Source organism: Nicotiana sylvestris, chromosome 4 (assembly GCF_000393655.2).
Source record: "Nicotiana sylvestris chromosome 4, ASM39365v2, whole genome shotgun sequence".
Lineage (NCBI taxonomy): Eukaryota > Viridiplantae > Streptophyta > Magnoliopsida > Solanales > Solanaceae > Nicotiana > Nicotiana sylvestris.
In genome coordinates, this window is record NC_091060.1 from 163,162,169 (window position 1) to 163,189,568 (window position 27,400).

The window sequence follows — 27,400 nt, forward strand, 5'->3', positions numbered from 1 at the left end:
CTTCATCTTCAATCTTCAGTGTTCAACAATGTTGATCAAATCCAAACAATGTTGAAACTTGACCGCAGTCACCACCTTTGTCAGCATATCAGCAGGATTCTCTGTAGTATGAATTTTCTTCACCGTGACTCCACCTTCTTCTATGATTTCTCGTACGAAATGATACCGAACATCAATGTGCTTCGTCCTTGCATGATAAACTTGGTTCTTCGCTAATTGAATAGCACTTTGACTATCACAAAAAATTGTGATACCTTTTTGTTCAACACCAAGCTCCTTTAGCAATCCTTGAAGCCAAATTGCCTCTTTCACAGCATCTGTAATAGCCATGTACTCTGCCTCTGTTGTAGACAAAGCAACTGTTGACTGCAAAGTAGACTTCCAACTAACTGGTGCCTTTGCAAAAGTAAACACATAACCAGTAGTTGATCTTCGTTTGTCCATATCACCCGCAAAATCTGAGTCACAATATCCAACTACAAACTGATTGTCTTCCTGCTCAAAAACTAACCCGACATCTACAGTATTATGAATATACCGTAGAATCCACTTCACAGCTTGCCAATGCTCCTTCCCTGGATTGTGCATATATCTGCTAATAACTCCAACAGCTTGTGAAATGTCAGGCCTTGTGCAAACCATTGCATACATCAAGCTACCAACAACATTTGCGTATGGTACCTTTGACATATACTCTCGTTCAGCTTCATCCATTGGCGACATAGTAGTACTTAGCTTAAAATGGGAAGCAAGTGGAGTACTAACTGGCTTAGTCTTGTCATCTATGCCAAAACGTTGAAGTACTCTCTTCAAATATTCCTTTTGAGATAAACAGAGTTTCTTTGAACGTCTATCTCTAATTATCTCCATGCCAAGAATTTTCTTTGCCTCACCCAAATCCTTCATCTCGAACTCCTTCTTCAGTTGAATCTTCAACTTATCAATTTCTTCCGAATTCTTGGAAGCTATCAACATATCATCAACATATAGGAGAAGATATACAAAAGAACCATCTTTAAGCTTGTGCAAATACACACAATGATCGTATTTGCTTCTCTTGTACCCTTGCCGCAACATAAACTCGTCAAATCGCTTGTACCATTGTCTAGAAGATTGTTTCAATCCGTACAACGATTTTTCAAGTTTGCACACCATATTTTCTTTTCCAGCAACTTTGAATCCTTCTGGCTGAGTCATGTAGATTTCCTCCTCCAAGTTTCCATGTAAAAACGCAGTTTTTACATCCATCTGAACTAGTTCCAAATCCAATTGTGCTACCAAAGCCAACATAATTCTAATGGAGGAATGTTTTACAACTGGAGAAAACACTTCATTGTAATCAATTCCCTCCTTTTGAGCATATCCTTTGGCCACCAATCTTGCTTTGTAGCGAACATCTACTTGGTTAGGAAATCCTTCCTTCTTTGCAAATACCCATTTGCACCCAATTGCTTTCTTTCCCTTCGGGAGATTGGCCAATCTCCATGTATGATTCTGATGAAGGGACTGTATTTCATCATTCATGGCAATCCTCCACTTATCTTCTTCTGAACTTTGGACAGCGTCTTTATAAGTAGTAGGAACATCATCAGCTACAATTGAGGTTGCACAAGCAACCGTCTCTATGAGACGAACAGGTTTCGTTATTGTTCTTTTTGGCCTGCTGGTTGCTATTGATTCAAGTTGTTGTTGAGATTCCTGAGTTGGAATCTCCTCTACTGGCTCTCCTTCCAGAGGGTAATCTTCATTTGTTTCCTCCTCTGCTTCTTGTGTAGGAAAAATAAATTTTCCCTCAAACTCCACCTGCTTAGAAGCACCTTCATTTTGTTTGGTATCTTCTGTTACCTTATTTACCATAGCAAATTCATCAAAGGTAACATCTCTGCTGAATATTACTTTCTTTGTCATAGGGCACCATAAGCGATATCCTTTGACTCCAGAAGTAATTCCCATAAAAATAGCCTTCTTTGCCCTTGGATCCAATTTTGACTCTGTCACATGATAATATGCAGTTGAGCCAAACACGTGCAAAGAGTTATAATCTACAGCAGGTTTTCCGTACCATTTTTCAAATGGTGTTTTGCCATCAATAGCAGCAGATGGTAGACGATTAATGAGGTGACATGCATATGTAATTGCCTCAGCCCAAAATTCTTTGCCCAAGCCAGCATTGGACAACATACACCGTACCTTCTCCAGCAAGGTCCGGTTCATACGTTCTGCCACTCCATTTTGTTGTGGTGTATGTCTAACAGTGAAGTGTCGGACGATGCCATCATTTTCACAGACCTTATTGAAATGATCATTTTTGTATTCACCTCCATTGTCTGTGCGAATACACTTGATCCTCCTGCCTGTTTGATTCTCCACCATCGTCTTCCATTTGAGAAAAATTCCCAGCACTTCATCTTTGTTTTTCATTGTATACACCCACACTCTTCGAGAAAAATCATCAACAAAGGTTACAAAATAGTGCTTCCCACCCAATGAAGGTGTTTTGGAAGGACCCCAAACATCAGAGTGTACATAATCCAAAATGCCTTTAGTATTATGGATCGCTGTACCAAATTTAACCCTTGTCTGTTTCCCTTTGACACAATGCTCACAAAACTCCAAGTTGCAAGTCTTTACTCCTTTTAACAATCCTTGATCTGATAGAGTTTTCAAGGATTTTCCTCCAGCATGTCCCAAGCGCATGTGCCATAGCTTGGTTGCTTCTGCCTCTTTGTCGTCACTGGATGTTACTGTCGCTGTCCCAATAACTGTACTGCCACGATAGCGGTACATATTATTATTCTTCCGATTAGCCTTCATTACCACTAGTGCACCGGAGCATACTCTCATCACTCCATTTTCTGCAATGATTTTGAACCCTTTTGATTCTAGGGCTCCCACAGAGATGAGATTCTTCTTCAAATCCGGTACATATCGAACATCTATCAATGTTCTGATCATTCCATCATGGTTCCTTAATCGTATTGAACCAATGCCATATGAGGTAAGAGGGCTGTTATCCGCTGTGTGGATGACTCCATATTCTCCTTCTTGAAATTCCATGAACCAGTCCCTGTTGGGACACATATGATAGCTACAAGCCGAGTCCATCAACCATATGTCTGATGATGTTGATGACTCTGTTGTAACTAATGAGAAGTCTGAATCATCACAATCAGCTACATTTGAATCCATAATGGCCTTTCCATTGTTATGTTTGGCCTTATTCTTCAACTTCGGACAGTCTTTCTTCCAGTGCCCTTTTTCTCGACAAAAGGCACATTCATCTTTGCTGGGTCTGGATCTTGACTTGGATCTTCCCTTCTTTGTCCTCGTTTGATTTTGAGGACGACCCCTCACAAATAGTGCTTCTCCTTCTCCGCCCTTCTGTTTTTCTCGCTTTCTTTGTTCATAGCTGTACAAAGCCGAACAAACTTCTCTGAGAGAAACTTCGTCATTTCCATGGAGTAGAGTAGTTTCAAGGTGCTCGTACTCATCAGGAAGTGACGCCAACAACATCAAGGCCAAGTCACCATCATCATAAGTTGTATCCATATTTTGCAAATCTGTAACCAACTTATTGAAACTGGTGATATGTTCATTCATCGTGGTACCAGGAACATAGGTGAAGTGAAACAGTCTCTTCTTCATGTACAATTTATTTTGACTGTTTTTCTTCAAAAATTTATCCTCTAGTGCTTTCCATAATTTACTTGCAGAAGTTTCCTTTGTGTATGGATATTTCTGCTCTCTAGCAAGGTAGGATCGAATGGTACCGCAAGCAACACGGTTGATAATTCTCCAATCTTCTTCTCCAATAACATCTGGTTTCTTTTCTTCAATGGCCAGATCTAGCCCTTGTTGAAAAAGGACATCTAGAACCTCGCCTTGCCACATCCCAAAATGTCCGGACCCGTCAAATATTTCGACCGCAAATTTCGCATTTGACACAATTCTTGTCATAAGCGAAGATGCCAATGATGACGTATTGTTGACACTTGATGTAGATTCTTCTTGTTTATTGTCTCCCATCTTTGACACAAATATTATTTAATAGCTGACGACACAAATCAAGATTATTTCCTTTCTGGTGTGGAAGATCAGACTAAGCTGCAACCACAGAGCATACTCAGACAGAACCTTGACTCAGTTACCAAGATAAATCTTTTCTGATGTGGAAGATCAGACTATGCTGCAACCACAGAGCATACTTAGACAGTACCTTGGCTCTGATACCAATTGTTGCGGAAGCCAAATGTATATAGTGTGAATAAGTCACAACTACTATACCAAAAATTATGACAGCCACCAAATAATAAATAAGACAATAAAACAACAATAAAGGGAACACCAGAATTTACGAGGTTCGGCTAATTTTGCCTACTCCTCGGACACAACCAAATATTTTATTCCACTCCAAAAATACAAGTGAAATAATACTAAAGAGAGAAGATACAAATGCCTTAAACAGATGAGAAGGCAAATGAGAGGTGTGTTTCAATCCTAAACATTAGGCCTTCTTTTATAGGGGAAAAATCCCCCCAAACTTAACTCCCAACCAATGTGGGACTTTGGCATTTTGCCAAACTTCAACAAATCTCCACCTGTACGAATGCACAAAAACCTTAGAATTTGGAAAATTAACTTGCACAGTATTTCTATTCAAAATTTGATTTGAAAAGAAAAAAAATGTAAAGACTTTTTGGACAAAGGAGAAAAAAATGCAATTAAATAAAAGTAAAGATAAACACCAAATCTCTTTTCTCACATATTCCATCAGAGCATAAAATTAGAAGTGAGATTCAATTACCAGATAAATGCAATACAGCGAAAATGAAGAGAGAAGTTCCAACTAATATGACATAAATCAAAAATAGCATGGGAATAAATCAAATCATAAACCTCTTTTCTTAAGAAGGGGATAACATTGTCAATAAGCAGTAATAACATGGAAAGAATAAATCGTTAATAAGCAGAAGTAGCTAGAGGGAAAGATCACATTGAGATCCAAATTGCTATTACATCCTTACTTATAGAGTCATAGTAATATACATATATCCTAAAGAATCTTACCCAATTCTTCTTCAAAAAATAGAAAATAAGTACGCCTTGCTGGTATTAAAAATCAGAATGAGCAGCTCTATAGAAGGCAATTAACCCGGCAATCACTAAGTATATAGATACAACATCGCTACATAAACATAGCAGAAATTCACAAAAAGAAAATGCATAATATGCAGTACAACTGTCTATTATTTTAGCAAATGTTCAAAGTAGTTACCCGAAAAGAATGTGACAAACTCCTCCATGGCCACAAAGATGAGATTTCTATGGCATATCACTATATCATGCATTGGACGGCGTTAGAATTCTACCATATCTTGGAACAGGAATATGGAATTAATTTTCAAGAACCATTATATATACATTCCCAACAAAAATACATCAATATAGTTCAGACATAGAAATATAGTCGTATGAGGACTTGAACTTGATGAAGCTTTTGCATGCTATTTATTTCTTTGAGCATGCTTCCTCATTATTTCTCCAAATGAAGGCTTCAAAATAAATAATTTCTCAACAACACACCATATGAATTTAGAGGAAAACAATAACTACTCGAGAGAAGAACAATTGATTATATCCTTTGGGGAAAAAACATGCCAAATATACAGAAGGAGTTATAAAGGAACGCAAGGATTATTTTCTCAATATTTCGAATGTTGCTATCCAGGCAGTGAGCATCCAATTATTCCTTTCTTTTGAAAAGAGAACAACAAGCAACAACTATCAATGTATTGCAGAACTTCCTGAATGAACAGTTCAAGGAACAATTAGCAGTTAACACTATGGCCAAGCAATTTTAGGAAGCCCATTTCACTTCGCCCAACATTACCTGAAGCGTACATCAAGGACTTCTAGAAGAAACTATTTTTTTTTTACTTTAATAATATTTTTAAGCCGTATTTGCTAGAGGAATTGTTTAATCAACTCAAGTACCCTCCACAATAATAGAAATCTTTCAAAAAGAGACTTTCTTCTTCTCTCGCACTCTGAAGACAAAATATTAAGGAAAAATCAGATTGCACCAACTGTGTCCTATCGAAGGATATTGAATTACATCCACATTTCTTGTGCAAGAACCGAATCTTCTTGTTCCTTGATACTCTCTTAATTACCTCCAACAACTGTAACACAAAGTCGAGGAAAACAAATATAAGCCCCGAGATAGAAAAACAAAAACTTAAAAGAGATATTTGAAAATTAAACACCAATTTACGTATAAACATGAAGCTTCAAACCGTGGCTTCTTCTACTCTGTTGTAAAGGCAATGATGAGGCATATTAAACAATAAACTAACAGCCCATATTTCTCGCCAAATATAAGCCTCGGGAAGAAGGCTGGAAGTGGGACGAAGATTGTGTTTCATTCCTTACTTATTATGGAGGGAGGAGTTGAAGGTTGTAACAGTTGGGAAAATAAAAAGGATGTAATGAAGGTTGTAACGGTTGGGAAAATAATGAAGTATTCTCTAAAATCCCAGCAGGAACTCATTTAGTGTTATCAAGACCTGTACGAATGCACAAAAACCTTAGAATTTGGAAAATTAACTTGCACAGTATTTCTATTCAAAATTTGATTTGAAAAGAAAAAAAATGTGAAGACTTTTTGGACAAAGGAGAAAAAATGCAATTAAATAAAAGTAAAGATAAACACCAAATCTCTTTTCTCGCATACTCCATCAGAGCATAAAATTAGAAGTGAGATTCAATTACCTGATAAATGCAATACAGCGAAAATGAAGAGAGAAGTTCCAACTAATATGACATAAATCAAAAATAGCATGGGAATAAATTAAATCATAAACCACTTTTCTTAAGAAAGGGATAACATTGTCAATAAGCAGTAATAACATGGAAAGAATAAATCATTAATAGGTAGAAGTAGCTAGAGGGAAAGATCACATTGAGATCCAAATTGCTATTACATCCTTACTTATAGAGTCATAGTAATGTACATATATCCTAAAATATCTTACCCACTTCCGTAAAAATCAAAAATCATCAGTAGAAATTTACACAATGACAAATTTTCATTGAAGAAGTTATGATAAAATTTCAAGTAACAACTAAAATCATTGTAAAGCATAATTACCTTGACTTGGTAGCAAATTCACATTAGTGTATATATGTCCTATTGGACAACGAAATTTCAAAATCAGGAAGAGAGAAAGAGCTAGAGAAAGAAGGAAGAAAAAAGAATACAATATAGAATAGAATAGAAAGAACAATAGAATCCGTCGAAATTCATCAGCACATGTAGAGGTACGAGTTGGTTAGAATACAAGGAGATGTGACAAGTTAAAGAGAATGAGTGAACAGTTACGGATGAATTAATGGACCGTTTCAGAATTTAAGAGACGTGGTAGATCTTGAAGGAAAAGAAAGACCGAAAATGCCTAAAATCTGAGAAAATTGGAAAATAGATTTTTTTTGGCTTGTGAGGCCTGCCATATAAGCTCTTTGATTGCCCAGCTTTATATATATACTAGTGTATTACCCCGTGCTTTCGCGCGCTCATAAAAACTTCTTCTAAGTATGCGCAAAATATAAAAGATTATATATATATATATATATATAACGAATTTATAAGGAAAGAATACATATAAAAAATCAATGCAAATGGAATCATTTCATTCTTTTTTGTACTTCTATAATGATAGAGTTCTCTCGTCCTCTCAATTGGAAAGAGAAATTGTAGTTTATAATTTTGGGCGTTTCAAGAAACTATCTAAAGTTCTATATTTCTAATATTTTAGTGAAAACTTTATAAAATTTAGATAATATTTCTTGCACGAAATAACAAAGGAAACGCTAAAGGCGGCATTAAAAACGGTTACAACTTTAATTAATTAATGAATGTGAAATATATTGCTCCACTCTGTATATGTGAAATAACAACTGACAATCATAATATTAAATTGTTATTCTACAGATAAGAGAAGTAGATAGTCTTGCGTTTTTATTCTACGTGTATGAGAATTGAGAAGTAGATCATCTTGTGTTTCATATTTCTTTTCTCGTATGCTTCGCTTTTTTTTCTTCTTCAAAAAATAGAAAATAAGTGATGAAATTATTGCTGATCCTCACGTCTTACCTACTACGCAAATTAGTTACACTGATGGGCTTGAACTCTTTGCTTATGTTAATTCAACAAGGTATAACAATTTATTAATGGATTTAACTTATATACACTAACGGTGTAGATCGTCTCACTATGCCACTTCATTCTCTTGTTAAACGTTTTATGCAGTACACCTACAGTTTTCATTACACATCCAACGACTCAATTGGGAACAAAGCCGCTCCAGTCATGGCAACCTTTTCATCAATAGGACCTAACACTGTTACGCAAGAGATCCTTAAGGTTTTGCACTGGTCCATAATTTTTTCACTAAAGTGACATGACTTCTTCTCTTAACAGATCAGGAACTTGAAGTCTGAAAAAGCTATGCTTGAAGAATGTGCCGAGCAAGTTGAAGCACAATATAGTTTTTGTTCTGTTAGGATTTTATCATTTGTACATCGTGCTATAGTTCTAGTGTCTGTTTTTAGGAGTTGATAAAAATAGTGTCATGCAATTTGATTGAGTATATTTATAGACATTGTGATCCTTCGGTTCTTTGTAATGAACAATGAAATTTTGTTGAGTATGAATTTTGATTATTTGGTATATTTTTAGTTGTTGTATATATTTGTGTGAGAGAAAGCATATGGTAATGATTATTATTGGATAACTACAGAAAAAAATATAAATTGGTGTAATTATATTTATTAAAATTTCACATCAACGAAGGAAAATGTGGTCTTTAAAACTCTTTAACAACAGGATTATCAAATGGTTACAGGTGCATTAGCGAAGGGAAATTTGGCAATTTGCGACGGAAACACCAATCGCTAAATAGGAACAACGACGGAAAGTTTTCTGGTCGTTAAAGGAATTTAACGATCGCATTCTAATTCGGTCGTTAACTTTTAACGATGGAGCCTTTAGTGACCGGCGACAACCGGATTTTATTTGGTAGCTAGTTATTGACTTATAGCGACTGGATTTGAACTTTTAACGACTGGATTTCCCTTCATTAAAAGCCAATTTTCTTGTAGTCCTTCTTTCAGGAGTACATAGGTTTTCTTCTTCTCATGGTCTAGTATGGCAATTTTCTTTGATGTCTCGAGATATAATATAACCTATACGGGTGATATGGACAAACGAAGATCAACTACTGGTTATGTGTTTACTTTTGCAAAGGCACCAGTTAGTTGGAAGTCTACTTTGCAGTCAACAGTTGCTTTGTCTACAACAGAGGCAGAGTACATGGCTATTACAGATGCTGTGAAAGAGGCAATTTGGCTTCAAGGATTGCTAAAGGAGCTTGGTGTTGAACAAAAAGGTATCACAATTTTTTGTGATAGTCAAAGTGCTATTCAATTAGCGAAGAACCAAGTTTATCATGCAAGGACGAAGCACATTGATGTTCGGTATCATTTCGTACGAGAAATCATAGAAGAAGGTGGAGTCACGGTGAAGAAAATTCATACTACAGAGAATCCTGCTGATATGCTGACAAAGGTGGTGACTGCGGTCAAGTTTCAACATTGTTTGGATTTGATCAACATTGTTGAACACTGAAGATTGAAGATGAAGACACAACCAAAATTTGTTATTGAGAGAGAATTGAAAATGTGGAATTTTGCCAAGGTGGAGATTTGTTGAAGTTTGGCAAAATGCCAAAGTCCCACATTGGTTGGGAGTTAAGTTTGGGGGGGATTTTTCCCCTATAAAAGAAGGCCTAATGTTTAGGATTGAAACACACCTCTCATTTGCCTTCTCATCTGTTTAAGGCATTTGTATCTTCTCTCTTTAGTATTATTTCACTTGTATTTTTGGAGTGGAATAAAATATTGGTTGTGTCCGAGGAGTAGGCAAAATTAGCCGAACCTCGTAAATTCTGGTGTTCCCTTTATTATTGCTTTATTGTCTTATTTATTATTTGGTGGCTGTCATAATTTTTGGTATAGTAGTTGTGACTTATTCACACTATATACATTTGGCTTCCGCAACAATTGGTATCAGAGCCAAGGTACTGTCTAAGTATGCTCTGTGGTTGCAGCATAGTCTGATCTTCCACATCAGAAAAGATTTATCTTGGTAACTGAGTCAAGGTTCTGTCTGAGTATGCTCTGTGGTTGCAGCTTAGTCTGATCTTCCACACCAGAAAGGAAATAATCTTGATTTGTGTCGTCAGCTATTAAATAATATTTGTGTCAAAGATGGGAGACAATAAACAAGAAGAATCTACATCAAGTGTCAACAATACGTCATCATTGGCATCTTCGCTTATGACAAGAATTGTGTCAAATGCGAAATTTGCGGTCGAAATATTTGACGGGTCCGGACATTTTGGGATGTGGCAAGGCGAGGTTCTAGATGTCCTTTTTCAACAAGGGCTAGATCTGGCCATTGAAGAAAAGAAACCAGATGTTATTGGAGAAGAAGATTGGAGAATTATCAACCGTGTTGCTTGCGGTACCATTCGATCCTACCTTGCTAGAGAGCAGAAATATCCATACACAAAGGAAACTTCTGCAAGTAAATTATGGAAAGCACTGGAGGATAAATTTTTGAAGAAAAACAGTCAAAATAAATTGTACATGAAGAAGAGACTGTTTCACTTCACCTATGTTCCTGGTACCACGATGAATGAACATATCACCAGTTTCAATAAGTTGGTCACAGATTTGCAAAATATGGATACAACTTATGATGATGGTGACTTGGCCTTAATGTTGTTGGCGTCACTTCCTGATGAGTACGAGCACCTTGAAACTACTCTACTCCATGGAAATGACGAAATTTCTCTCAGAGAAGTTTGTTCGGCTTTGTACAGCTATGAACAAAGAAAGCGAGAAAAACAGAAGGGCGGAGAAGGAGAAGCACTGTTTGTGAGGGGTCGTCCTCAAAATCAAACGAGGACAAAGAAGGGAAGATCCAAGTCAAGATCCAGACCCAGCAAAGATGAATGTGCCTTTTGTCGAGAAAAAGGGCACTGGAAGAAAGACTGTCCGAAGTTGAAGAATAAGGCCAAACATAACAATGGAAAGGCTATTATGGATTCAAATGTAGCTGATTGTGATGATTCAGACTTCTCATTAGTTACAACAGAGTCATCAACATCATCAGACATATGGTTGATGGACTCGGCTTGTAGCTATCATATGTGTCCCAACAGGGACTGGTTCGTGGAATTTCAAGAAGGAGAATATGGAGTCGTCCACACAGCGGATAACAGCCCTCTTACCTCATATGGCATTGGTTCAATACGATTAAGGAACCATGATGGAATGATCAGAACATTGATAGATGTTCGATATGTACCGGATTTGAAGAAGAATCTCATCTCTGTGGGAGCCCTAGAATCAAAAGGGTTCAAAATCATTGCAGAAAATGGAGTGATGAGAGTATGCTCCGGTGCACTAGTGGTAATGAAGGCTAATCGGAAGAATAATAATATGTACCGCTATCGTGGCAGTACAGTTATTGGGACAGCGACAGTGACATCCAGTGACGACAAAGAGGCAGAAGCAACCAAGCTATGGCACATGCGCTTGGGACATGCTGAGGAGTAGGCAAAATTAGCCGAACCTCGTAAATTCTGGTGTTCCCTTTATTGTTGCTTTATTGTCTTATTTATTATTTGGTGGCTGTCATAATTTTTGGTATAGTAGTTGTGACTTATTCACACTATATACATTTGGCTTCCGCAACAATTGGTATCAGAGCCAAGGTACTGTCTAAGTATGCTCTGTGGTTGCAGCATAGTCTGATCTTCCACATCAGAAAAGATTTATCTTGGTAACTGAGTCAAGGTTCTGTCTGAGTATGCTCTGTGGTTGCAGCTTAGTCTGATCTTCCACACCAGAAAGGAAATAATCTTGATTTGTGTCGTCAGCTATTAAATAATATTTGTGTCAAAGATGGGAGACAATAAACAAGAAGAATCTACATCAAGTGTCAACAATACGTCATCATTGGCATCTTCGCTTATGACAAGAATTGTGTCAAATGCGAAATTTGCGGTCGAAATATTTGACGGGTCCGGACATTTTGGGATGTGGCAAGGCGAGGTTCTAGATGTCCTTTTTCAACAAGGGCTAGATCTGGCCATTGAAGAAAAGAAACCAGATGTTATTGGAGAAGAAGATTGGAGAATTATCAACCGTGTTGCTTGCGGTACCATTCGATCCTACCTTGCTAGAGAGCAGAAATATCCATACACAAAGGAAACTTCTGCAAGTAAATTATGGAAAGCACTGGAGGATAAATTTTTGAAGAAAAACAGTCAAAATAAATTGTACATGAAGAAGAGACTGTTTCACTTCACCTATGTTCCTGGTACCACGATGAATGAACATATCACCAGTTTCAATAAGTTGGTCACAGATTTGCAAAATATGGATACAACTTATGATGATGGTGACTTGGCCTTAATGTTGTTGGCGTCACTTCCTGATGAGTACGAGCACCTTGAAACTACTCTACTCCATGGAAATGACGAAATTTCTCTCAGAGAAGTTTGTTCGGCTTTGTACAGCTATGAACAAAGAAAGCGAGAAAAACAGAAGGGCGGAGAAGGAGAAGCACTGTTTGTGAGGGGTCGTCCTCAAAATCAAACGAGGACAAAGAAGGGAAGATCCAAGTCAAGATCCAGACCCAGCAAAGATGAATGTGCCTTTTGTCGAGAAAAAGGGCACTGGAAGAAAGACTGTCCGAAGTTGAAGAATAAGGCCAAACATAACAATGGAAAGGCTATTATGGATTCAAATGTAGCTGATTGTGATGATTCAGACTTCTCATTAGTTACAACAGAGTCATCAACATCATCAGACATATGGTTGATGGACTCGGCTTGTAGCTATCATATGTGTCCCAACAGGGACTGGTTCGTGGAATTTCAAGAAGGAGAATATGGAGTCGTCCACACAGCGGATAACAGCCCTCTTACCTCATATGGCATTGGTTCAATACGATTAAGGAACCATGATGGAATGATCAGAACATTGATAGATGTTCGATATGTACCGGATTTGAAGAAGAATCTCATCTCTGTGGGAGCCCTAGAATCAAAAGGGTTCAAAATCATTGCAGAAAATGGAGTGATGAGAGTATGCTCCGGTGCACTAGTGGTAATGAAGGCTAATCGGAAGAATAATAATATGTACCGCTATCGTGGCAGTACAGTTATTGGGACAGCGACAGTGACATCCAGTGACGACAAAGAGGCAGAAGCAACCAAGCTATGGCACATGCGCTTGGGACATGCTGGAGGAAAATCCTTGAAAACTCTATCAGATCAAGGATTGTTAAAAGGAGTAAAGGCTTGCAACTTGGAGCTTTGTGAGCATTGTGTTAAAGGGAAACAGAAAGGGTTAAATTTGGTACAGCGATCCATAATACTAAAGGCATTTTGGATTATGTACACTCAGATGTTTGGGGTCCTTCCAAAACACCTTCATTGGGTGGGAAGCACTATTTTGTAACCTTTGTTGATGATTTTTCCCGAAGAGTATGGGTGTATACAATGAAGAGCAAAGATGAAGTGTTGGGAATTTTTCTCAAATGGAAGACGATGGTGGAGAATCAAACAGGCAAGAGGATCAAGTGTATTCGCACAGACAATGGAGGTGAATACAAAAATAATCATTTCAATAAGGTTTGCGAAAATAATGGCATCGTCCGACACTTCACTGTTAGACATACACCACAACAAAATGGAGTGGCAGAACGTATGAACCGGACCTTGCTGGAGAAGGTACGGTGTATGTTGTCCAATGCTGGCTTGGGCAAAGAATTTTGGGCTGAGGCAATTACATATGCATGCCACCTCATTAATCGTCTACCATCTGCTGCTATTGATGGCAAGACACCATTTGAAAAATGGTATGGAAAACCTGCTGTAGATTATAACTCTTTGCACGTGTTTGGCTCAACTGCATATTATCATGTGACGGAGTCAAAATTGGATCCAAGGGCAAAGAAGGCTATTTTTATGGGAATTACTTCTGGAGTCAAAGGATATCGCTTATGGTGTCCTATGACAAAGAAAGTAATATTCAGCAGGGATGTTACCTTTGATGAATCTGCTATGGTAAATAAGGTAACAGAAGACACCAAACAAAATAAAGGTGCTTCTAAGCAGGTGGAGTTTGAGGGAAAATTTATTTTTCCTACACAAGAAGCAGAGGAGGAAACAAATGAAGATTACCCTCTGGAAGAAGAGCCAGTAGAGGAGATTCCAACTCAGGAACCTCAACAACAACTTGAATCAATAGCAACCAGCAGGCCAAAAAGAACAATAACGAAACCTGTTCGTCTCATAGAGACAGTTGCTTGTGCAACCTCAATTGTAGCTGATGATGTTCCTACCACTTATAAAGATGTTGTCCAAAGTTCAGAAGAAGATAAGTGGAGGATTGCCATGAATGATGAAATACAGTCCCTTCATCAGAATCATACATGGAGATTGGCCAATCTCCCGAAGGGAAAGAAAGCAATTGGGTGCAAATGGGTATTTGCAAAGAAAGAAGGATTTCCTAACCAAGTAAATGTTCGCTACAAAGCAAGATTGGTGGCCAAAGGATATGCTCAAAAGGAGGGAATTGATTACAATGAAGTGTTTTCTCCAGTTGTAAAACATTCCTCCATTAGAATTATGTTGGCTTTGGTAGCACAATTGGATTTGGAACTAGTTCAGATGGATGTAAAAACTGCGTTTTTACATGGAAACTTGGAGGAGGAAATCTACATGACTCAGCCAGAAGGATTCAAAGTTGCTGGAAAAGAAAATATGGTGTGCAAACTTGAAAAATCGTTGTACGGATTGAAACAATCTTCTAGACAATGGTACAAGCGATTTGACGAGTTTATGTTGTGGCAAGGGTACAAGAGAAGCAAATACGATCATTGTGTGTATTTGCACAAGCTTAAAGATGGTTCCTTTGTATATCTTCTCCTATATGTTGATGATATGTTGATAGCTTCCAAGAATTCGGAAGAAATTGATAAGTTGAAGATTCAACTGAAGAAGGAGTTCGAGATGAAGGATTTGGGTGAGGCAAAGAAAATTCTTGGCATGGAGATAATTAGAGATAGACGTTCAAAGAAACTCTGTTTATCTCAAAAGGAATATTTGAAGAGAGTACTTCAACGTTTTGGCATAGATGACAAGACTAAGCCAGTTAGTACTCCACTTGCTTCCCATTTTAAGCTAAGTACTACTATGTCGCCAATGGATGAAGCTGAACGAGAGTATATGTCAAAGGTACCATACGCAAATGTTGTTGGTAGCTTGATGTATGCAATGGTTTGCACAAGGCCTGACATTTCACAAGCTGTTGGAGTTATTAGCAGATATATGCACAATCCAGGGAAGGAGCATTGGCAAGCTGTGAAGTGGATTCTACGGTATATTCATAATACTGTAGATGTCGGGTTAGTTTTTGAGCAGGAAGACAATCAGTCTGTAGTTGGATATTGTGACTCAGATTTTGCGGGTGATCTGGACAAACGAAGATCAACTACTGGTTATGTGTTTACTTTTGCAAAGGCACCAGTTAGTTGGAAGTCTACTTTGCAGTCAACAGTTGCTTTGTCTACAACAGAGGCAGAGTACATGGCTATTACAGAGGCTGTGAAAGAGGCAATTTGGCTTCAAGGATTGCTAAAGGAGCTTGGTGTTGAACAAAAAGGTATCACAATTTTTTGTGATAGTCAAAGTGCTATTCAATTAGCGAAGAACCAAGTTTATCATGCAAGGACGAAGCATATTGATGTTCGGTATCATTTCGTACGAGAAATCATAGAAGAAGGAGGAGTCACAGTGAAGAAAATTCATACTACGGAGAATCCTACTGATATGCTAACTAAGGTGGTGACTGCGATCAAGTTTCAACATTGTTTGGATTTGATCAACATTTTTGAAAACTGAAGATTGAAGATGAAGACACAATCAAAATTTGTTATTGAGAGAAAATTGAAGATGTGGAATTTTGCCAAGGTGGAGATTTGTTGAATTTGGAAAATTTTTGTCCCACATCGGTGGGCTCTTAAGTTTTGGGGGGATTTTCCCCCTATAAAAGAAGGCCTAATGTTTAGGATTTAAACATACCACTCATTTGCCTTCTCATCTGTTTAAGGCATTTGTATCTTCTCTCTTTAGTATTATTTCACTTGTATTTTGGAGTGGAATAAAATATTGGCTGTGTCCGAGGAGTAGGCAAAATTAGCCGAACCTCGTAAATTCTGGTGTTCCCTTTATTATTGCTTTATTGTCTTATTTATTATTTGGTGACTGTCATAATTTTTGGTATAGTAGTTGTGACTTATTCACACTATATACATTTGGCTTCCGCAACAGTTAGTTAGTGTTAAAGAAGTCAACAAAAATAAAATATCTGAAGCTGATTATGATGATTTCGCCTCAATTGATCCAAAGCCACATCAAACGAAGAAGGATTAAAGATAACCGTAGCCCCTGCAAATTTGAAGAGAGGGGAAAAAAGGAGAAAAATACTAACATTTGTTTGTTGGTTTAGATTTTAGATTTACACTTTTCAAGACAACGTTTTAGAGGGGATGAAGGTTACATTTCGGAGCGTAATTAATGAGAAGTTAAAAGAGAAATAACTCCTCAAAATAGGAAGAGTTTCAAAAATAACTACTCAAAATTAATTGGAAGAGTTAGAGTACCTATTAAAAAACAAAGAGGTATAAAAAAAAAGGTATAGGAGTCAAATAAAAGGAGGTAAAAGATAAATACCAATCCTAAATGAAAAGAGGTGACATGTAAGCATTTTTTTCATCCTCTCTCTCTATATATATATTAGTAAATAAATAAATAAAAAATGGGCAAGGCAACTAATGGGATAATGTAGCCCGTCACTATTACATCTTGTGAATTGCCACATGGTAGCCCATATAACCAATGTGCACTTTAGTTACAAGTTAATTAATTAATTTCTCTCTTTTTGTATTCAATAACTGAAAGAAAGTAGTAATTACACTTTTTTTTGTATATTCCATAACTGAAATCTCCTCATCCATAAGCCTCATTAGTTTCGTCATTAGTTCTAGGTAGTAAATGATTTTTTGTATTAAAATTAAGAAAAAATCTCAAAAATCTAGGAAAAAAAAAAGATAAATATGAAAGTTGGTCATATAGGGATGCCACATCAGCTAGCCAATTCCCAGCTTTATATGTATATATAGATTTAGTTCCCGAAATTGTAGCATGTACATTATATATGCATCACAAGTTATATATGCATATAATAATACAATACTGAAAGAGATTCAATAGCATTAAATACGAAACAACAAAAGAATTAAATAACTTTTACAGCATCAATGCAAAAAGCTTATACTCAAAGAATAAACATACCTTATAAGTAATTCAGCTACTATTTCATAAAATATTTGTCAAAATATTGCCTTTCTCGATTTTTTGCTTTGCTCAAAATCTCACAAATCAGAATTGTCTGATCATCCCATCTCAAATATATACAATGAAAGTTATTTAAAATGGTAGCGCATGTGAATCACAAGTTCACAACCATATTCCTTTCTATGTCATCTCCTTCTCGAGTATTCTACTGCTCATCAGTGAAAAATAAATAAAAACTCAATATTACAGATGCAAATGTATTGTCCATGTAATCGGTTTGAGCATTCCGGGAGAATCGCATGCTATCAAACGACAATATATACAAATTATGTGTAAAAACTGCAAGGCATGCAAATTAACTTTTTAAGCAAAACATTATGTGAGGCAACGACTGATAAAGTCGATTATTGAAAAATTCAATCCGCAAACTATTCATATAGTGGTAAGAGAGCTTCAATCTCCTTCTCAATGTGGAATTCGTATGATTTAAAACTTCAAGTAAGAATAGGACATCATATCTAAAAATTCGGAACTTGATCGACATCACAAATTTATGTGAAATTAGGAAAAGTCTTACGCATTACAACTTTGTCCATTATGAATTAATTTAATGAAGATATATTTTATATTTTGAAGGGCATAAAAGTCGATCAATATTTTAAGGATATTTTAGTCGACCAACATTTAGCGTGAAACATTAGTACTTTTATAATAATATAGATATAGATAGATATAGATATAAATAGATATAAATATAGATAGATATATCACTATTGTTCTATTCATGCATATGGATCTCAGATGTAAAAGATTACACATGTCCTTTCCTCTTATAGGTATAAGGACGTATTATCACAAGTCCTCCCTCCTCTTTATGATCTCTCTAATCCGAGTCTGGAACCCAAGTTGTTCCAAGAATAAGAAAAAGCTAAGAAACTGTAAATAAGATTAATCAAACTTTTAAGTCGCTCTTAAATACTATATATCAGGTCAAAATACAATAACAAAAATCATTATATGTTGCTTCTGTAGGCTAACCAGCAAGAGGATTCGACACGCTCCCGATGAACGGCACCACTCCAGGAGCATTGTCTCTTATAAGGAACAAGAATGGATGATCCGCAACAAAATCTTTTGGCTTCTCGATTTTACAACACATTACCCGTGCTTTAGCAGCAGTAACAACTGCAGCTTCAATTCCCTCCTCATTTACCTCAATAAAGGACTTGTGAAACACCTCTGAAACAAACAGTTTCTTGGATAAAGGGGAATCAACCATCTCAATCGTGAAAGGCAACGTGAGGCCAAGTCCATTTAGAACCTTAGAAGCTTCAAACCCAAAAGTTATTTTAAATTTGGGGATAAGAAAATTGCGCACTTTAACTTCTCTTTGCGGTTCTGAACTGATTTTGTCCACTAAAGCAGGTAGCCCATCATTTGCATCTGGGAGAATTAAATACATGCCGAACCGGCGAGTCATGTCCTTGCCCGTTTATAATGAAGCCCCAACACTTTAAAGCCTTTAAAGACTCTGATGTACTGCTTCTTCTTGCGTGTCATGAACGGTGCTCGAATAGACCCTCCATTCAGGAGATGGAATTCATGGTCTTTAGTGTCTGAAGCACTGAACTTCTCATTCCTTACTCCTTTAAAGTATAGTCCATTCGCTAATATGAGCCTTGTCATATTGTTTACTGTGCCTTGGGAAAGAATCTCTGACCATTAGTCTTCTCTTTAGCCCACCGACTGACTTGACTGGCAACCTTAGACTAACCTTGTTCTGAAAATCAACAGTCTCTGAAGCAGCCTTGTAAACTTCATCCACAACCTTTTTAAAAGAAGGTTTAAAAGGCATTGATCGGTCGATCCAAACACCATTAGCAACGGACAAAATCGGACCTCCACTGGGACTTCCATCAGCAAAAACGTTAGTAAGAATATGAGAATACATACAATTGAGGTCGTCAACGGATGTGGACTTGAGGAAAGAGAGCACCTAGTCCCGAGTTTGTCCATTTGAGACGGCAGCAATTAGGCCAAGAACTATTTGAATAGAGAGAGGAGAGAACACCAGGTTCGAATCGCCTTTAACTTCTTTGGACAAAAAGTGTTTAGTTAGCAAGAAAGAAACATCTGTTTGGTTGGTGATGAACTCTTTCATATCCATATTTGCTTGCAAAGAAGATGACTGAGACTGAGTGAGTTTTCCTCTTCTTTTTCTCACTGCTTCTGAATTTTCTTTTTCTTTTTCTCACGCATTCTTCCATGATTTCACCTTGCGAAGAAGATGACTGAGAGAGTGAGTGAGTTTTCCTTTTCTTTAAGTAGATTTTAACTTTAATCATTCAGGTTAACGAGTAAATATTGAGCCCTTTATTTAGCATAAGATAGAAATTTTAACTTTCATCTAGATACTTGGTGGAATTTGACAACACGTACAGTTGTAGCAGGGATTAATGTTAGGAGTAATTGGCTAATAACACAAGTTCAGGTAAATTCTTTTAAGCAGCAGAAGCTAAACATGCTTAAAATTCTTTTACCCAAATATCATATTATTGCACCTGTATAAAGAGACACTAAGCTATACAAGAGACTAGTTTATCACATAGCACACATTTAACCAGCTTCTAGACTCAACTAAGGTCTCAAATAAGCTACTTATGAACAACAACATAGGCATGTTAGCATTCGCACTTAGTACAAAGTACTCTTTACTGCTACAAGGCAACTTAATTAAAAATAGGATTAAGCATGGTCCCTATGAACAATACGGCTGCAGTTGTATCCTCTCTTATAAAGAACAAGAACGGATGATCAGCAACAAGTCAATTTTGTATTCATTTATGGGCGCAGCACACAGAAACATCGTTGACGCAGTAACAGCTGCAGCTTCTGTTCCGTCTTCATTAACCTCAATAAAGGACTTATGAGAAATGTCTGAAACTAGCAGGTTTGTAGCCTGAGGGGAACCCACCATTTCAGTGAGATCACCCTTAGAGAAAGGTATATAAGACCAAGTCCTTTCAGAATCTTGGAAGCTTCAAATCCAAAAGATGTTTTAAATTTTGGTATAAGAAACTTCCCTACTTTTACTTTTCGAACAGGAAGATGCTGCTCTAGGAATCCAGATTTTGAACTGACCTTGTCTATTAAAGCAGGTAGTCCATTATTGGCATTAGGCAAACACAAGTACATGGAAAATTTGCGCGTGTCATCATTACCTTGGTAATATGGAAGTCGCAAAACTTTGAAACCACCAAATTCTTTGACAAATTGATCTGTTTCGCTTGTCATGAAAGGTGCGAGAACAGAGCTACCATTGAGGAGGCAGAATTTGGAATCCTCTGTCTTTGAAGCATTGAATTTCTCATTCCATGCACCTTTGAAGTACAGAGCATTGGCAAAGATGAGCCTTGTTGTGGTGTCTACTGAGCCAGGAGGAAGAATCTGTTTGATGAGTTTGTTTTCTGGTTAGCCCATTGATTGACTAGATTGGCGACTTCAAAAGCCTAGAGCACATATTAGAGAGAGGTTATGATAGTTAGTAAAACAATTTCAATCTGTCAGCACGAAGAAACAAGTTTTCGTGATACAAATTAACAAGCTGGATTTAATTTCACGAAATGAATAAAGGCCTAACCTTGTTCTGAAAATCAACAGACTCTGAAGTTGCCTTGTAAACTTTGTCCACCACCTGTTCGAAAGAAGGCTTGAAAGGAAGTGATCGATCGATCCAAACACCATTTGCAACGGACGAACGGGGACCTCCTCTGGGACTGCCATCAACAAAAATGATATCGACAAGATGAGAGTAAAGTGAGTTGAGGTCATTAATAGATTTGGATTTGAGGAAACAGAGCGGCTGGTTCTGTGTTGGACCCTTAGAGCCAGCGGCAATTAGGCTAAGGACTAATTGAATTGAGAGAGGAGAGAACACCAGGTTCGAATCGCCTGTAATCTCTCTGGAGAAAACGTGTTTAGCAAGCAGGAAAGAAACGTCCGTTTGGTTGGTGAATGGTGATGGATTTCTACAGGGGAGGAAGACGATTGAGAGTGAAACAGTCCCATAGTGTTTAAGATTTAGTTAAAATTTTATTTAAGATGAGACTAGCATCTATTGTGATTTGACATTTTTTCAAGAATTTATACTAGAGTTAGAAGTAACACGTGGGGTTTTGAATTGATTCCGATGAAATTCATATGGAGGAATGGAGAATGAAGAACATGCATGATCGTGGAGCTTGATTTTCTGAAGATTGCATTCATACACAGGAAGGAATCAATGAAGGACCACGTAGTACTCGCTCTTAGACTGGTAAATTCAAGATATTGATGTTTATTAATTTGGATAATTGATTGAAAGAACCAAACTAAATGGACGCACAAGTTTTTACACAAGCGTTTTAAAGCGGTATTACTTTTTATGCGTATCCATAATATTTTCATTTTTCATATAAACATCTAGTGACATTTTTTAACCAAGTAGTGTCCCGTGAGGCTGTGACACCACGTGATATAAGGCGCATATGCCTCTGCACGTAGCTAGAACACTAATACCTCATTTTCCCATGCAGATATGGTGAGTATTTAAGTTATATATGTTGTCAAGAGCATTGTCGGATCCAGAATTTTGAGTAAGCGGGTTAAGATGGAGACTAAATCATCGATATAATCTTATCATAGAAGCGACATTAGGCAAAACAAACTAGTTGTGCCCTCCGCTCTTTATTTTGGTTCATAATTGTAACGAACCGACTGGTCGTTTTGCTTTCTAGAACTCTGTTCCCTTAAATAAAATTTCTCGCGCTTGCTTTAACTAATTGGAAGAGTTTGGGTTGAAATATGCTCATTTGACTCCTTAGGATTTTCTTAAAAGGCTAAGTTTGACTTTGGTCAACATTTTTAGCAAACAGACCCGAATTCGTGTTGTGACGGTCCCGGAGGGTCCGTAGGAAAATATGGGACCTGGGCGTATGCCCGGAATCGAATTCCGAGGTCCCTAGCCCGAGTAATGAATTTTTATTAGAAATTGTTAAACTGAAATTCTAATGATTTAAAGAAACTAATTAACGATTGATCACATGGATATTGGGCTTGTATGTTGGTTCCGGAGCCCGATGTAGGTCCGAAATAACATTTAAGACTTGCCCGCAAAATTTGGTGCCAATCCGAGTAGTTTAAAGGCATTTCGGCTCGTTAGAAGAAATTAAGAACTTGAAGCTCATAAGTTTGATTCAATTGGTTTTAGGGGGTGATTCTTAGATTTAGCGTTGTTTCGGGCGTTCCGAAGGTTCAGCAGGTACGTTTCATGATTTCAGACTTGTCGGTATATTCGGGCGGGGCCTGGGAGCCCCGAGCGTCAATTGGACGAGGCTCGAGTGAAGTTGGAATTTTTGAGAAGTGCTGAAGCATCTGCTTCTGTCATAACCGCACTTGCGGTGGGTCGGCCGCAGGTGCGAGACCGCAGAAGCGGTCCGCCTATCGTAGATGCGGCCCAGGGTAGGCCAGGCCCAAACTGCAGAAGCGGCCTCAAGACTGTAGAAGCAGTCACAGCCCATTTGGCCAGTTCCGCAGATGCGTTCGCTTTCTCGCAGAAGTGGGACCACAGATGCGGTCCCCTGACCGCAGATGCGGAAATCACTGAAGCAGTGAGCTTCATTTAATACGGGTTCTAAGTCCCTTTTTGCCACTTTTCACTCCTCCATTGGTGATTTTGGGAGCTTTTGAGAGAAGACTTCCACCAAGCATCTTGAGGTAAGCTTATTCCACCTATTCTTAGTTTAATACATGTGTCTTAGGTAGATTAAACACTAGAATTAAGGTGAAATCAAGGGGTTAGAGCAAAACCTAGGGTTTTGACAAAAATTAGATTTAACCACGAAATTTGTTATGAAATGAATTAGAAATCATATATTATTGATCCTTAGGTTATGGAGAGCAACTTCCTTCGGAAAAATTCGGAATCTAGGCATGTGGGCCCGGGGTCGGATTTTAGGAAACTTGTGCTAAGGGTTGGAAAATTGCTTAAATAGCTCGAATATGATCTTGTGAGCTAGTATTGATTAGTTCCTACCTCATTTAACTAGTTTTGGATCGTTCCGCTCCAAATTGAGAGTTCGGGTTCGTTCTTGAGAGTGAGGTGAGTCTCCTTTCTAACCTTGTAAGAGGGAATTGTCCTTGTAAGCACGTGATTTTTGCTTTACGGACAATCGCTCCAAAAGAAAATAAAAATAGTGACAAATGATTTCGTTGTACAATTTTTCGAGTTTTCCGTGACATGTGTTGTTAATCATTTGTGGGTCTGTCCATTTTTTTTATTATTTAATCATTATCAAGCAAAATACAAAAAAAAAGGGTATGCATTTCTAGGTTGTAATTTAACCATTCAAAAAGTTTTATATATGTGTGTGAACAATTGTGTTAAATATTGATTTGGGTATTTCAAATTCATTTTTTTTAATTTAGTTATATTTCAAAAATTAGAAAACAAAATAAACCCCAAGAAATCGTATTGGGCCTATGACATTTCAAATTTTGAAGGCCCAAAACCCAGTCCAAATCAGGCTGCCCCAACAGGACCCCAAACGACGTCGCATCAGTACCCCTGATTAGAACCGTTGATCTGACTCAAACGAACGGTCCCGATCGGGCCAATCATTCGACCCCAAACGACGTCGTCTTAGGAAGGTGATCTGAGCCGTCCAACCCCTTGATCCAACGGACCTAGGCCATTCCCCTAAACCCGCCCAGTTTTGACCTGATCCAGCCTTACCCGGTCTCACCCACTACCAAAACCCAAACGACACCGTTTTCCCTAAGTGAATAGATCCTGGCCATAGATCTCGTTTGATCCAACGGCCAGGATCTAAACCTCTATATCGTATATAAACCTGACCCCTTACCCCCACGCCCCAAACCAAACCCCCCTAGCCCCACTGTTCACCTTCGTCCCCGAACCCCCTCCTCTCAAAACCTAAGAAACCTTAGGTTCCTCCTCTGCAACCCCGGCCACTCGGATTCCGATGACCACCAAAATAACACCCCCGATGCACCCAACCACCCCGAACACGAATCTGTCAACCGTTCACCTCGAATCACCCCGAATCTTCTCGAATCTTCAATCGAAGGTTCGAGCAAAAACCAGATCAACACCGATTAACCCCAAACTCACACCACAGCGTCTCTTGACCTCCCTCACCCCCCGAATAACTTTGGTTCTGTTCGAATCTGATCGGAACTGAGCAGATCCCACATCAGACCACCAGAAACCCTAGACTTTAGAGTTATGGAGGTCTGTCCGAATCAGTGGCAGGATCAGGGTCTAGCGGACTTTTACCAAAGTGTTCTCAGTTGAGAACACTTCGGTTAAATTCCATTAGACCCCAAATAACCTGGTCCGAGTTCGAGCTTGTGTCAATCTTAGTTTCATTTCCCTGAGGTATTTTTCCTTTTTCTTTTGTCCTCCTAAAGTCTATCTGTCGTTCATGTTCTGGTTTGTTTTGTTTTGTGACTCGTCTGTCCATGTGTGTACGTTTTAAGTTAATGATGAGTTTGTTTGTTGGTTTTATTGGTTGTTTGCTGTATATTATAGTTTGTGTAGTCATCTAAATAAGTGTCGTCAACTGAATTCACTTGAAAGATTGAAAACTCAGGAGCCTACATTTCAGTACGACTACTGTGCCTGTTTCTTTTATTTTTTGATGTTGTTTGTAAGCCTGATATAGTAGCACGTCGATTATAGTTTACACCCTTGACTGCATATTGGATCAATTGGTTGTGAGTTGGTCAGGCTTGGCTCCCAATGTGGCCAACTCATACCATTTGATTGGCACCCCTGTTTGCTTAAAAGTTTGAATCATTGCCTGAACTTAGGCAGAGAATTGGCAATTAGCTTTAGAAATCTAACAAATCAGCCTGAAAGCAGTTTGAGTTTAATTAGCTAGTAGTCAGGTATTGGTTGAAATCAGAGAGGTTTATATACTAACTATTAAGAGTTAGGGTAATACAGTGATAATCAAGGTTAAACAGGGGTAATCTGGGGTTTGAAAAGGACAGAAAGGATTAGTTTAAATAAGCTGACAAGTAGGGTACTAAATTAGGATTAAACTAATGCCAATGGGGAACAAGACACAAGGGTATGGGGCTTAAAATGAATAATAAAATGAGCTCATAACTCTTGATTAAAGAAAACCAGGCGTGGGGAACCAATGGCTGGCATCAAAAGATGTTTAAGCATGGGTTTAAAGGAGTATGGGCAGTCTGCAAGTAGGAGGGAGGCAGCTTAGCTGCACTGGGTCATTTGGCTTATAAATAAGCCATTTGAGAACTTAAAAAGGGGCTGGAATTTTTAGTCTTGAGGCTGAAAACTTTTAGTCTGAAGAGAGGTTTACTGAGTTTAAAGAAAACTGAAAACATAAGGTAGTTTCCAGTAAACATTGTAACCAAACACTGTCTGAAAGTGGTATAAGAGTTCATATTGGTCAAGCTGCCTTGGCCAAGTTCTGTTTGTTTGCATTGACTGAGCTGTTTGTGTTTGTTGAACTGTTGGTGTTGCTGCATCGAATACGTTGTTACTGCTGTTGTTTCCTTACTCTTTCCTGGGATTGCTGGTTTGGTACTCGACTATCTGCTAGTTCTTTTGTTCTGGGAAATATTGCTGGTTGTCTGTGGGCTGTGGAAAACATTTGATTGTTGGTTTGTTGCTGTGTTGTTGCTGTGTATCTGCTGTTGCTGTGTTTACTGCATACTGCCCAGCTGATCATTCCTTTCTTCTTTGTCCTCTATACCAGGTACACAATTACACTACCAACGTAACTCGAAAGTTTGAGCAATGAGTATAAAAGAGAAGATCTGCAGATGTTGTTTATATACATGTACTGTTGTGTTGAATGTCATGTAGTGTCTAATAGCTCACATTTTTGGATACTGAAGGTAGCTTACAAGCCTAGTTGATGTCAATGTAGGGGATCGAATGATAGTTGTATATGTATGCTGTTAGATAAAAGTATTCTCAATGAATTAGGTTGCATCTCAGATTTAGTTTACTTTGCAGTATATGCTGTAACGTATGCCAAGCATGAAAACTGTACATCATGGGTTAAGTTCTTCCTTTTCTGATTAATGGTCTCATATAACTAGTAAACCACCTGTTAAGACAAAGAACATAAAACTTGCAATATCAACCCCATGAAGGTCGAGTTCAGGTCAAAACAGGCCAAGCAGGCCTGCTTCGAGCAAGCAGTGGCCCAGGTTTGGCCCATCACGCATGGGTTGGATTTGGGCCCGTGATTATTTATTCAACTGACTGTGCACGCAGCCTCGTTCCTGATTTTTTTTAAGCATTTCCGAATTCCGTTACAAATAACTTGCAAGCATGTAATTAATTAGGACTATCTACTGTTTTCAATTGATAGAGACAAACACGACAAGAAACGTAGTTGCTATAGGATACCCCTTTAAAATAAGAATGAGATGAGCCTCGACGAAAATAAACAAAACGCGCAGATGCGGGGCCCTTGTTAAATGTATATTATCGAAGCATTTAGTTTCCAGGACGGGTTGTTTAGCAAATCTCACAACCCTCCTAAAATAACAATACGTTAGACTCTTTAGGACGCGCCTTAATAAATCTTACCTTCTTAAACCCGGGTGCACATTTATGTGACCCAAATCCAATTCTCAACGGAGTCGAAATGTGTTACTAACCACGGGTACATTGATTGTGGCGTGGTTCGAGGTACGTGTCCATGATGTTGCAAATTCATTTTTAAAATAAGAATGAGATGAGCCTCACCAAAATAAAATACAAATTACGGGGCCCTCAGTAAATATTTGTTTTTAAAAATTGTTTAGATTTCAGGATGGACCGTTTAGTAAAATTCCACGGTCCTACCCAAAATAAATAC

At 38.0% G+C, this 27,400-nt stretch overlaps 2 pseudogenes; both read right to left on the minus strand.

The window, feature by feature from the left end:
• Positions 1 to 18,278: 18,278 nt before the first annotated feature.
• On the minus strand, positions 18,279 to 20,804 carry LOC104210081 (serpin-ZX-like; annotated as a pseudogene).
• LOC104210084 (serpin-ZX-like) lies at positions 19,917 to 21,579 on the minus strand (annotated as a pseudogene).
• Between the last annotated feature and the right edge of the window lie 5,821 nt (positions 21,580 to 27,400).